General features: G+C 39.2%; 1 pseudogene; it reads right to left on the bottom strand.

Annotated features, from left to right (window-relative positions):
- Positions 1-778: 778 nt before the first annotated feature.
- LOC140939003 (uncharacterized) lies at positions 779-6,446 on the bottom strand (annotated as a pseudogene).
- Positions 6,447-9,509: the final 3,063 nt, after the last annotated feature.

The raw sequence follows: 9,509 nt of genomic DNA, 5'->3' as shown, positions 1-9,509 counted from the left end.
TTTTACAGAGACAGTCTACCACTTCTTTTATTGGCTAGTACTGCGAGCAGTCTCTATTTGGTTCGAAAATCTGTGAATCACGAGAGGAGCATGTGAACCTTTCAGAATTGGTCTTTGAATCATAATGTACACTTGACAGGTTGAGAACATTGCCAAATAATTTTTTTAGAATTCTTTTGCCGTTTTTTCTTGGCCGCCGCTGGAATGAGTACCCATAGCAAGTCACTAGTTTTAAGCCGGTTTTATTCTCATTCAAAAATGCTTACAGGTTTCTCCCTCTATCTGTCCTCTTAACTTGCTCACATCACTAACTATTTGATTATCCAGCATTCTAAGTTTCTCCGCGTAATAAACAAATCTAAGTTTATGTAATAAAATGTGCGCCCCAGTCCTGGACATTGTTTGGACCAATCCAAGATTTAAAAGACTGTTAATCTTAGTTTAGAAACTGCAACTTTATGATTCTTCAGATAGATTTTTCATTCAAAATCGAATTTAAGAAAAAGAAAATGGAAAGAAAAAACGGATTTACATTTCCCAATAGGCCATTTCCGGGTTCCCCCGGGCCTCTTTTTCAATTCGAGGGTGGGTGCTTAGTCTTTGATATGGAAATCATTTTTCATTCTCATGCAAATAAAACTCATTTTCACAAGAAAGGTTGTGCACCTAGCCTCATTTTGAAAGTGAGGGTTTTTGGAACTCGGAAGTGGCCCGAGATTAACCCTCATCTAGTTTAGCACGTGAGCAATGAAAAGCCAATGGGAAATCCTGACGATTACGTTCGACATTTTGGTTAAACCCTTCGCCTTTTAATTGTCCTAAAAGAGGAGCCTTTTTTCTTTAAAATGCAATAGCATGCCTAGTTTCTTTTTAAAACTTTCGGTAGCTGCACTTTTCGGAGGATTTAACAAGGTGGAACAACCTTCTAGGTGGGATTTCATCACGCACTCGACATAATCATTGATGTGTTCCACGAGGAAACCAATTGGTGACGTTCCTTGAGATAAAACCTGAAAGAAGTTGAACGTAGTGAGAATTACAATTCATATAACATGGTATCGATACAACCGGAGCTTTGGTTAATGATTCAATTCCCTGCTTCCATGCACCTAAATCTTAAATCACTTGAAGTTGCTAAGGCCAGCCAGGCTAAACGTGGAACTTTTCATGAGACGAACCAAATTCTAATTACTGAATTGCCGTATTTACTCGATTCAGCACCGCGGCGCTTATTAAATGTTTCACGCCTCAAATTCTAGGGCAACGATTATTTGAGGGTGGCGTTTATTTGAAGAATGGACGCGAAAAAGAATTGTTTTAAGTTAACGCAGGAGCCCCCTCTGATTTCCCCTATTAAACTTAAAGAATTACTATGTTTTAATTTGATTGCATCGGGGCCGCGGCGCTTATTTGAGTGAATACAATAAGTTCGTCTGTTAGGTCAGACGTTGAACTAATGAAGCGTTGAACAAACCAGACATCGTCACCTGAAGCAGACGAACAGAACGTGAAGACAGACGTAAAACGTTTCCAAGTTAACTAATAGTTTGTCTCATGAAAAGTTCGACGTTTGGTTTTGGTAGTCTACGAGTGTCTAGACCGGCAACGAATTTTGAATTAGACAATAGAAAACTACATATTGTATAAGCCAAATTAATACCTGGTAATGGAAATCTTTGAGGCTGAAGTTTTTACCCAAGGCAGAAGTTGCATAGTCCCTAGATTGTACAATTCCTAGCTTACCAACCATGTAGGATGTTGCCTGTCCCGACAAGCTTTGGTAACGAGTTATCTGAGACAAAAATATAATTAAATAAATATATGGTGGTGTGCCTGTTAAAGTAATTTGACTTAGAGTAGGTATTTACCACTCCAGAAAATACCATAACATACCATAATGCTCTTTGTTTGTCACCCCAAAATTTTGCATAAGCATTGTCTTCAGTTTCTCTTGGAAGTTAAAATGGCTCCAAGAGAAATGCGTTCCGTATTTCCTCATTGGTTCTTCGTACGAAACGTCAAGGTTAAAATTCATTTCTTTCATGAAATGCATTTGAATGTATTTCCTTATGTTTATCACCACAGTTTGCTTTTTGTTTCTTCTTAAGCTAAGATGGCCAAAAAATAAGAGTATCTATCATCAACAACATCATTGATCATCCTACTCTCACCTCATTTTGATAGCTTCATCTCTTTTCATTCCTTTATAGTGCAGTCCTGTGTCGACAATGAGCCTCAAAGCCCGCCAGATCTAAAAGAAGTAAATAAACAATATCATCATCATCATCATCATTTTTTTTTTTTTTTCATGATATCCTTTATTTAAACACGATAAGATTTAAAGCTCTATGCTTGTGGGGTCGTGTAAGAATAATTACAATATAAAGCAATAATAAAAAACAAGGATAAAAGTTTAAATTACTTACAATATGAAACTACTATAAAAACTCTAAAAAGATACAATAAGATTCTAACAAAGATACACTATGGATATGAGTTAAAATGAGTAATGAGTAATTTACTACAAGATTTAAAAATATAATAGTTAAAAACATTTTAAATCATGATAGTGCCGGCTAGGCAGCAACTGGACAGACTGTGCACTAAAATCTAGTTCCTTTATGTGAGAGTCCTTCTTTACTTTACGATAAAAATGTGTTAATTCTCCTGTAAAATAAGTCGAAACAGCGTTCCATAAAATTGCTCCTCTGTAGCTGATAGAGTATTTAAGAAAGTACGTGTTGAAACGAGGGACAGTAATGTTATATAAACAGCTCCTCAGTGCAATTTTTGAAAATTTGGCTACCGACTGACAAAATCGTACAAACCTAAAGTTTTGCGTCACTTAATAAGCATTCAGTTAGCATGCCTGATCGCAACCATCCTGGACATAAGTCATATACTGCTACGCATGCTATATTGCAACAAAACTGAGATATTTTTCCACATTTATACTTGCCCGCCCTTGCAGCATTCCGTATTTCCTCATTGGTTCTTCATCATATACATCCGTGTCATCTGATATCCGGGGATTTTCAGAGTGCAGACCCCAGCCTTCTGAAAAGGCTGTAGGGGATGCGATGGAGTTTAACCAGCCAATCACACCGCCACAAGTGTCCTGAAAATGCTCCAGATTCCCTTGCATCTAAATTGAATAAAAATATCTGGCTTTAAGGATTTTGTTTCTCAATGTATTTTTATCCAGTGGTGTGGCTGAGTTTCATTCGGATACTTAACGGTCAACGTATAATTCATCGGTTAAAGAATGCCGGGCTGACTCAGCGAGTGGGCATCAGCATATGATGAAGAGAATTCTTTGTTCCCCGACTGTCTACCAGTCAAGATGAGCCTTTCCTGCCCACTTGGGATTACTTGCGTTATTTCCGCTAGAAAAGGTTTCCTGTTCTTTGGTCATACAATGTGTATAATAAATTCTAAAATGACCAAGCTTGTTCAGTCAAGATTGCCGCGGCTGTTAGCCTTGATCTTTTTTGCGTCTTTATCGACGTTAAATAAAAAGAACTTGGCCGCCTTGACCTCAAGCTTGATATGTACCAGTGACGCATATTTTCAAACAAAAAAAAATTAATTAATTAATCAACACTTCAAGTTTGTTACCATACGCTAGGCGGCTATTAAAGATAAATTTAATAGGCAAAATAATCATAGAGAATTGTTTGTCTGGTAAACACGTTCCCATCACAGTCGAAAGACCAGTACAGAACAGCACATCCATTGTCACCATGGTAGCATAACTTTCCTGTGGTGCGTATCCAAGCGAAATATCCCCTCTTCTCTCTTCCCAGAAACCTACTTTCATTATGGAATATCGAGTTTTATTCTTCTCTATTCTCTTTTTTTCCCCTCCCTTCAATGCGAATAACTTATTAAGCCAACCCTTTCATTTCATTTTTCGGCACTTTACATTAAAAGATAGCCGGTATCTGTTCATTCAATACCTGCAGATGATGTCCAGGCCGTGTTTCGTGTGCACCTGTGTTCCATTCGGCAGACTTTGGGCCGGCCTTACTCATAAAAAACGGGATGTTGTAATACGCAGGCTTCAAACACATTGCATCACTATGTGTGTAACTCTGAGAGCCACTGGAGGGGTTAAAATCAGGCTTCAGTTCAATTGGACAGTTAGGGGTTGAGTGCTTATCTCCGGCAAACCAAAACATGTAAACTATTTTCGGGTATAACAAACTCATAGCCTGAAAAAAAAAATAAGACAAATAAAATAAAATGAAAGCGAAAACAAAAACAAAACGAAACAAACCAAAGCTTAAGTTAAGTATAAAAATCGACACCCGCTTGTTGCTTTTATTGTTTCTGCCGCCGTTTAGATTCATGGAAGGCTCCGGTCAGTGAATCACGGAAGAGTTTCCAGACAACCCTAACCCTAACCCATTTAGCTGCCCCACATCTTGTAACAATCTACAAACTTTGACTTTTCGTGGCTTCTATTCTACCTTGGCAAATCCTAGATATAAAGTGGGTCCTGTATAAGACTGATGCAAATAGTTGTTGCTGTTTAATTTTTCTTTATTTTTGTTGTTTTTTTTTTTTCTGTCAATATAGTAAATTTGCCATGGAAAAGATATTCAAAGTTGATGTTTCATTGGCTAAACCTTCGACATTCCTTCTCATTCCCTAGCAACGAAACCCTAGCTTTTTTACCTCATAAAGTGATTTTACTTGAACCATATATGAAATAGGTAGTAGGATACTACGCACTATTAGGCACCAATTCTATTGTTTTCTTCTGTTTACCTCTAGCCATTTGGCACTATTTATTAGTATCTGTTTCACGGATCAAGTAAAATCACTCTAAACTAACCCCTTTCTTCATTTCTTTTTTCCTAAGTGTGTGTAAAACACTTACATTTCTAGAATCTTTAAACTATTCTTGAATGGCCTTCCATCTCATGGGACAATGTTTTTTTGCTCCCTCAATAGTACTGCATCGCGCATGCGCTTGAGCATCTGACTCGTTTGCAGGAAAAGGGTCTTTATTGAAGTATCCGGTGATTCTAACTTGCTCCGGAATTCCTTGATGGCTTCTGTTTCGTTGTCTATGCCAGTAGTTTTCTTAGCTGCCTCAACTATCTACCGGAAGAACAGATGGGATCCCAGATTGACGGAGTCATCACTGCTGTTTTAGCCTGAGCTCTCATTTTTAGTGACGAGCTGAGCTCCGGCTAAGCGAGCCACGAGAGAACGCGCGCACGATTCACCTTTCGTGTTCCGCTCGATCGTGCTTGACTTTAGGGCACCCAAGAAGTAATGCTTAGTGCTCGAAGGCTGAGGCCGTTTTAACTTGAACCACTCGATGCAGAATTAATAAAGGTGATTACTCTTCTATTAAAAACCACCTCAGGGAATCCAAAGAACTAAAAATGCTTCAAATACAAGAAGAAGAAAAAAAAACGGACATCGTAGGGTAGCCTGTGAGCTAGAGGGGATGGAATAATAAGGGAATGACTGAAGTTACAAATGGTTTGCTGTTGTTTTTGATTGGATTAGGCACAAAATTTCTCTTAACCAATTACAAAGCGCCATTTTGTGGGAAATTTTTTTATTAAAGAGGGACGATCAGTTTACGCTTTTGTAGGCAATTTCACCCCTAACCGGTCAAAGTGTAGTAGCTGAAAAGCCAAAATAAATGTTTCTGGGGAACACAAGTGAAATACGTATACAGAAAAAAAAGAGCACGGATGAGCAAAATTAAGAACTTAGATTAAAATAGATTGCGACGAGATAATTTTTAAAACTAAACTAGTGAGCAGCACTCTGCGAACTGTTGCTGTAAAACTTGTTTATTCTCCTACGCGTTTCGTCTAACTAACGTAGACTTCTTCAGGGAGTTTTACAATCAAATACTAAACGCCTGTATTTAAGCCATAATATGACTAAAAATAATGATGGTCGCAAACATTGAAGGTTTGGCCGGATTTACGAAAAGGAACAGGCGCAGCTGTGAAATTTTTTACGCAAGGCGTAAGAATACTTTGGGGCCACGGTTTTAGCTAAAACCGTAGTAGTGAAATATGCCATTATCTCGGAGTACGCCATTTTACCGTCCAGCATTTCACCAGTCGGTAGCTTTTTGTTGGTAGGCCAAGACTTATTTTCTTTGCCATCAACCCAGACATGATCCAGTGGCAGGGTGGCTAATCCGCTGGACACGTTACTTGGTACGCAATGGCGGTAATGGTCATGCTCCAGATATCTGTTAAAATAGAGATAACTATTCTCAGACTTGTCCCATTTAAGCTAAGTTCTCCCTTATAGCGATGGGGCTTGGTAGACGAAATAAAGTTGTACCTCTGTAGCTGAATCATGGGTTTTCCGAAATATTCCACAAGATAATCATCTAAAAATTCCTTTACAGATTTACCACCGTGTTCGTTTTTCCATGTTGTATTCATTTCTTCGGTTATGTAAGCAAAGTAATCGTCGTTGAGGACTTCTTGTACGTACGACTTTTCCAGGATACCTGCGAACAAGAATAGTGATTTTACAATTTAAGACATTTTTGACGTGCCGATTAGAGTTGGAGATGGATGAATTTTGGGTGGGCGTGGTCAGAATAGCCTGTGTTCAGCCCTTCCGTTCCCTTTCCTTATGGAGTGGCTGTACATGTATACAGGGATCTAGAGCGTTTCTGCCATGCAGGAGAGCACAAACATTGTTTTGTGTGTGATGGGTAGCCACTGGTGACAACATCTTCGTACTCAATTTCTGCATTTTTTTAAACGACAGCTTTGCTTGTTGAGATTTTTTATGCACTCGAAACGTCATTTAAAGTTGGTCGAGTTGTTTTTTTGTCGCTGTCAAGTCAAAGGAAGCAAAGGAATCCGCCTTTTTCAATTTTTTCCTGCTTTCGTTTTTCTAGGTCTCATTTGCATCAGGAAACGAATCGTGGAAACACTGAACATCTCAGCCCTACGATATTTTAGAGGAACTATCGGGACAAGATTTTCATTCGATTTTCTAGTTAAGTACGTGGATTTTCTGGCCACCCGTTTGGGCGAGTCGCGAACATGTACATCACGTGATGGCGTCATAAGCGGTACAAGTAACATGGCTATGGGTTATACAAATCGAAATTTCATGGAACAGCCTCCCAGAATACAGCCACCTTTCACCGCTCCCGCCGCTAGTAACATTCTAGGCTCTTGTACATTATGCTCGCATTTTTATGGCGAGAGCATTAAATTCATTTTCCGAGCATTTTGGGGGCATTTGCTCATAAAATTATTATTTTTTTCTCAGAGAAAATAAAAATTGAAACATCTTCTAACTTTCTAACGACAAAATGACGACGACTTGAACTCAAAATTTTGAAAAAAGCTATTGAAATTTTCTCGTCTATATACTCATTTTTTGCTATACTTAATCAATTTTAAGCATTTTAAAATATACTTTATCAAATATTTCACTTAATATTCATTTTCTTTTGCCTCAGCATGGAAGATAAATGTTCACCAACATTGCAGAACATGTGTTTAAAGCAAACATGTGTTGGCCCCATCATCCAATGTCCGGCATAGTAGTTCATGTCGTATGGCAGTCCGAACAACGTCTTTAGAAAGTGCTTGATCTGTGACAGAGCTTTCCCTTCTCGCGATTTCAGCTTATTAGCGTCTACTTCTGCTTCGTTGACCTCTTTCAGAAGCTTCCGCGCAGCGTCGGTCACTTATGTGTTCTGGCGTTTGGTTGTAGGCTATGTACTTCTCCTTGATCTCATCTCGAGTAGCATCTGGATCACTTGTCAACAAGAAAGGGTTGTACTCGTAATAGCCCTTTTTCGCACGAAGCAAAATGTCGTGCAGCCCGATCCTTTTGGCTTCCTCGGAGTATTCGCAAAAGGATGATAAGGTCTGCTCACAAGATACCTGAGCCTGTTGCTTTTCCTCTCCGTCATCATTCTGACAATGCAGTCTTTCTTTTTGAAGGAAAGAGCTCTCAGCACTATCCCTATGATTAGAACCACGAATGCGATGACAACAAGAATGAGGAACACGATTCGACTCTTTGAAAACAGATGACTTTTTCCCTTTGATTTCTTGTTTGTCTTCAATCATCATTTCGCTTTTCTCATCTGGTTTACCAGACATGGCTATGCAGCGGCCTGTGCCTGGGTTTTAGAAGAGAACTCGTTGCGTCTGTGTTCAGTTTTAGGTCTCGTATACGGTCTAGTCAGTCGGTGACGAGGAATTTGCTCTTTTATGCTTGTTCCGTAACCTTTTCGTGCGGAGTTCTTTGAGGTGTAATCGAGGCAAGTATTTTTAAGACTCAATTACCTAATCAGATTAGCAAACTTCAGTGTCCTCCTTTGCGCCCAGGAAACACTCAATTTGAGTCCTTAATTGCCTTGTTAATACGTGATTAGAATCTATTACTGCCTCGTAAAGAGTCAAACTTAAAGACACTGCACTCAAGAGAGCAAGGAAAGTTCGGTAAAAAAGAATCGGCGGACTTGCGGACAATTGGGAACGCCCTTTTAGTAGTTAAGGCAGCGGATATAGAACTCTAATAACTGACATATTTACCTGACTCTAATAAGTTTTAAAATGTTTTCTCAAGGCTTAAGAAAGCGAAAAAGTGGCTAATCTGCGTAAGCAAATTCGCGAAATACATTTTTTACAACAGTAAGGGGGTGTTTCTCACGTTGGTTTTATCGGACTGTGGATTAACTGGTATACATTACTTAAAGGAGACTGAGAATAAAAACCATTAAAGACATCTACCATTTATTAGTCTTTCAGAGTAATGTGAGGAGGATAGTTTGGTAGTTAAAATGTAAGTTTAATTAACAGTAGGCCCAATTGCATTATTATCAAAATCTTTCGTTTTGTCCTTTTAAACTACTACACATGAGGTTTTCTTTCTCTTGTTGCGTGTTGGGGGGGGGGGTCACAGCACAAGAGGTTTGTGCATTTCAGCTTCCAGACTTCTCGTCACAGGCCGGTCAAGATTCCAATCAGCTCCATTCATTATTTGAAAATGAATACGCCTGTCGTTGCAGATATCCGATATATTTCATCATCCAGTGAGCAGTGAATTCACACGCGAGGTAATTAAAATTCATCACAGCTCCTCTTTCTTTTTGAACTCGGTATAAATAATGTCTAAACAGGAATTTTATCCATGGAAAACGTGAAATATTTTTGACTGAAAAAGAGAAATCGTGGTCTAAAGTTCACTGCTCATTTCTGCGTGCAGAAATGCAGATTTGAATTTGATACCAGTGGCCAGCTGGTGGCGACAGGGAATGACGGATTCAATGTTCAAATAATCTATGGAGTACGGTTGACTGCAGATGTAGCCAACATCCGGGATTAGGTGGAGTTAAACGAACACGCACTCACGTCTTACTTATTCAGTGTAGCACACGGCAGCGGCACCTCTGCAAGGCGGGTCCGGCAAAGATGATACCCCGGGAGGGTCCTCCCATATATAAGCCATATAGGTTTGTGCCGCCCCAAAGGGTTGGGTTTTTG

Source organism: Porites lutea, chromosome 5 (assembly GCF_958299795.1).
Source record: "Porites lutea chromosome 5, jaPorLute2.1, whole genome shotgun sequence".
NCBI classification, from domain to species: domain Eukaryota; kingdom Metazoa; phylum Cnidaria; class Anthozoa; order Scleractinia; family Poritidae; genus Porites; species Porites lutea.
This window is presented reverse-complemented; position numbering and strand designations above follow the sequence as displayed.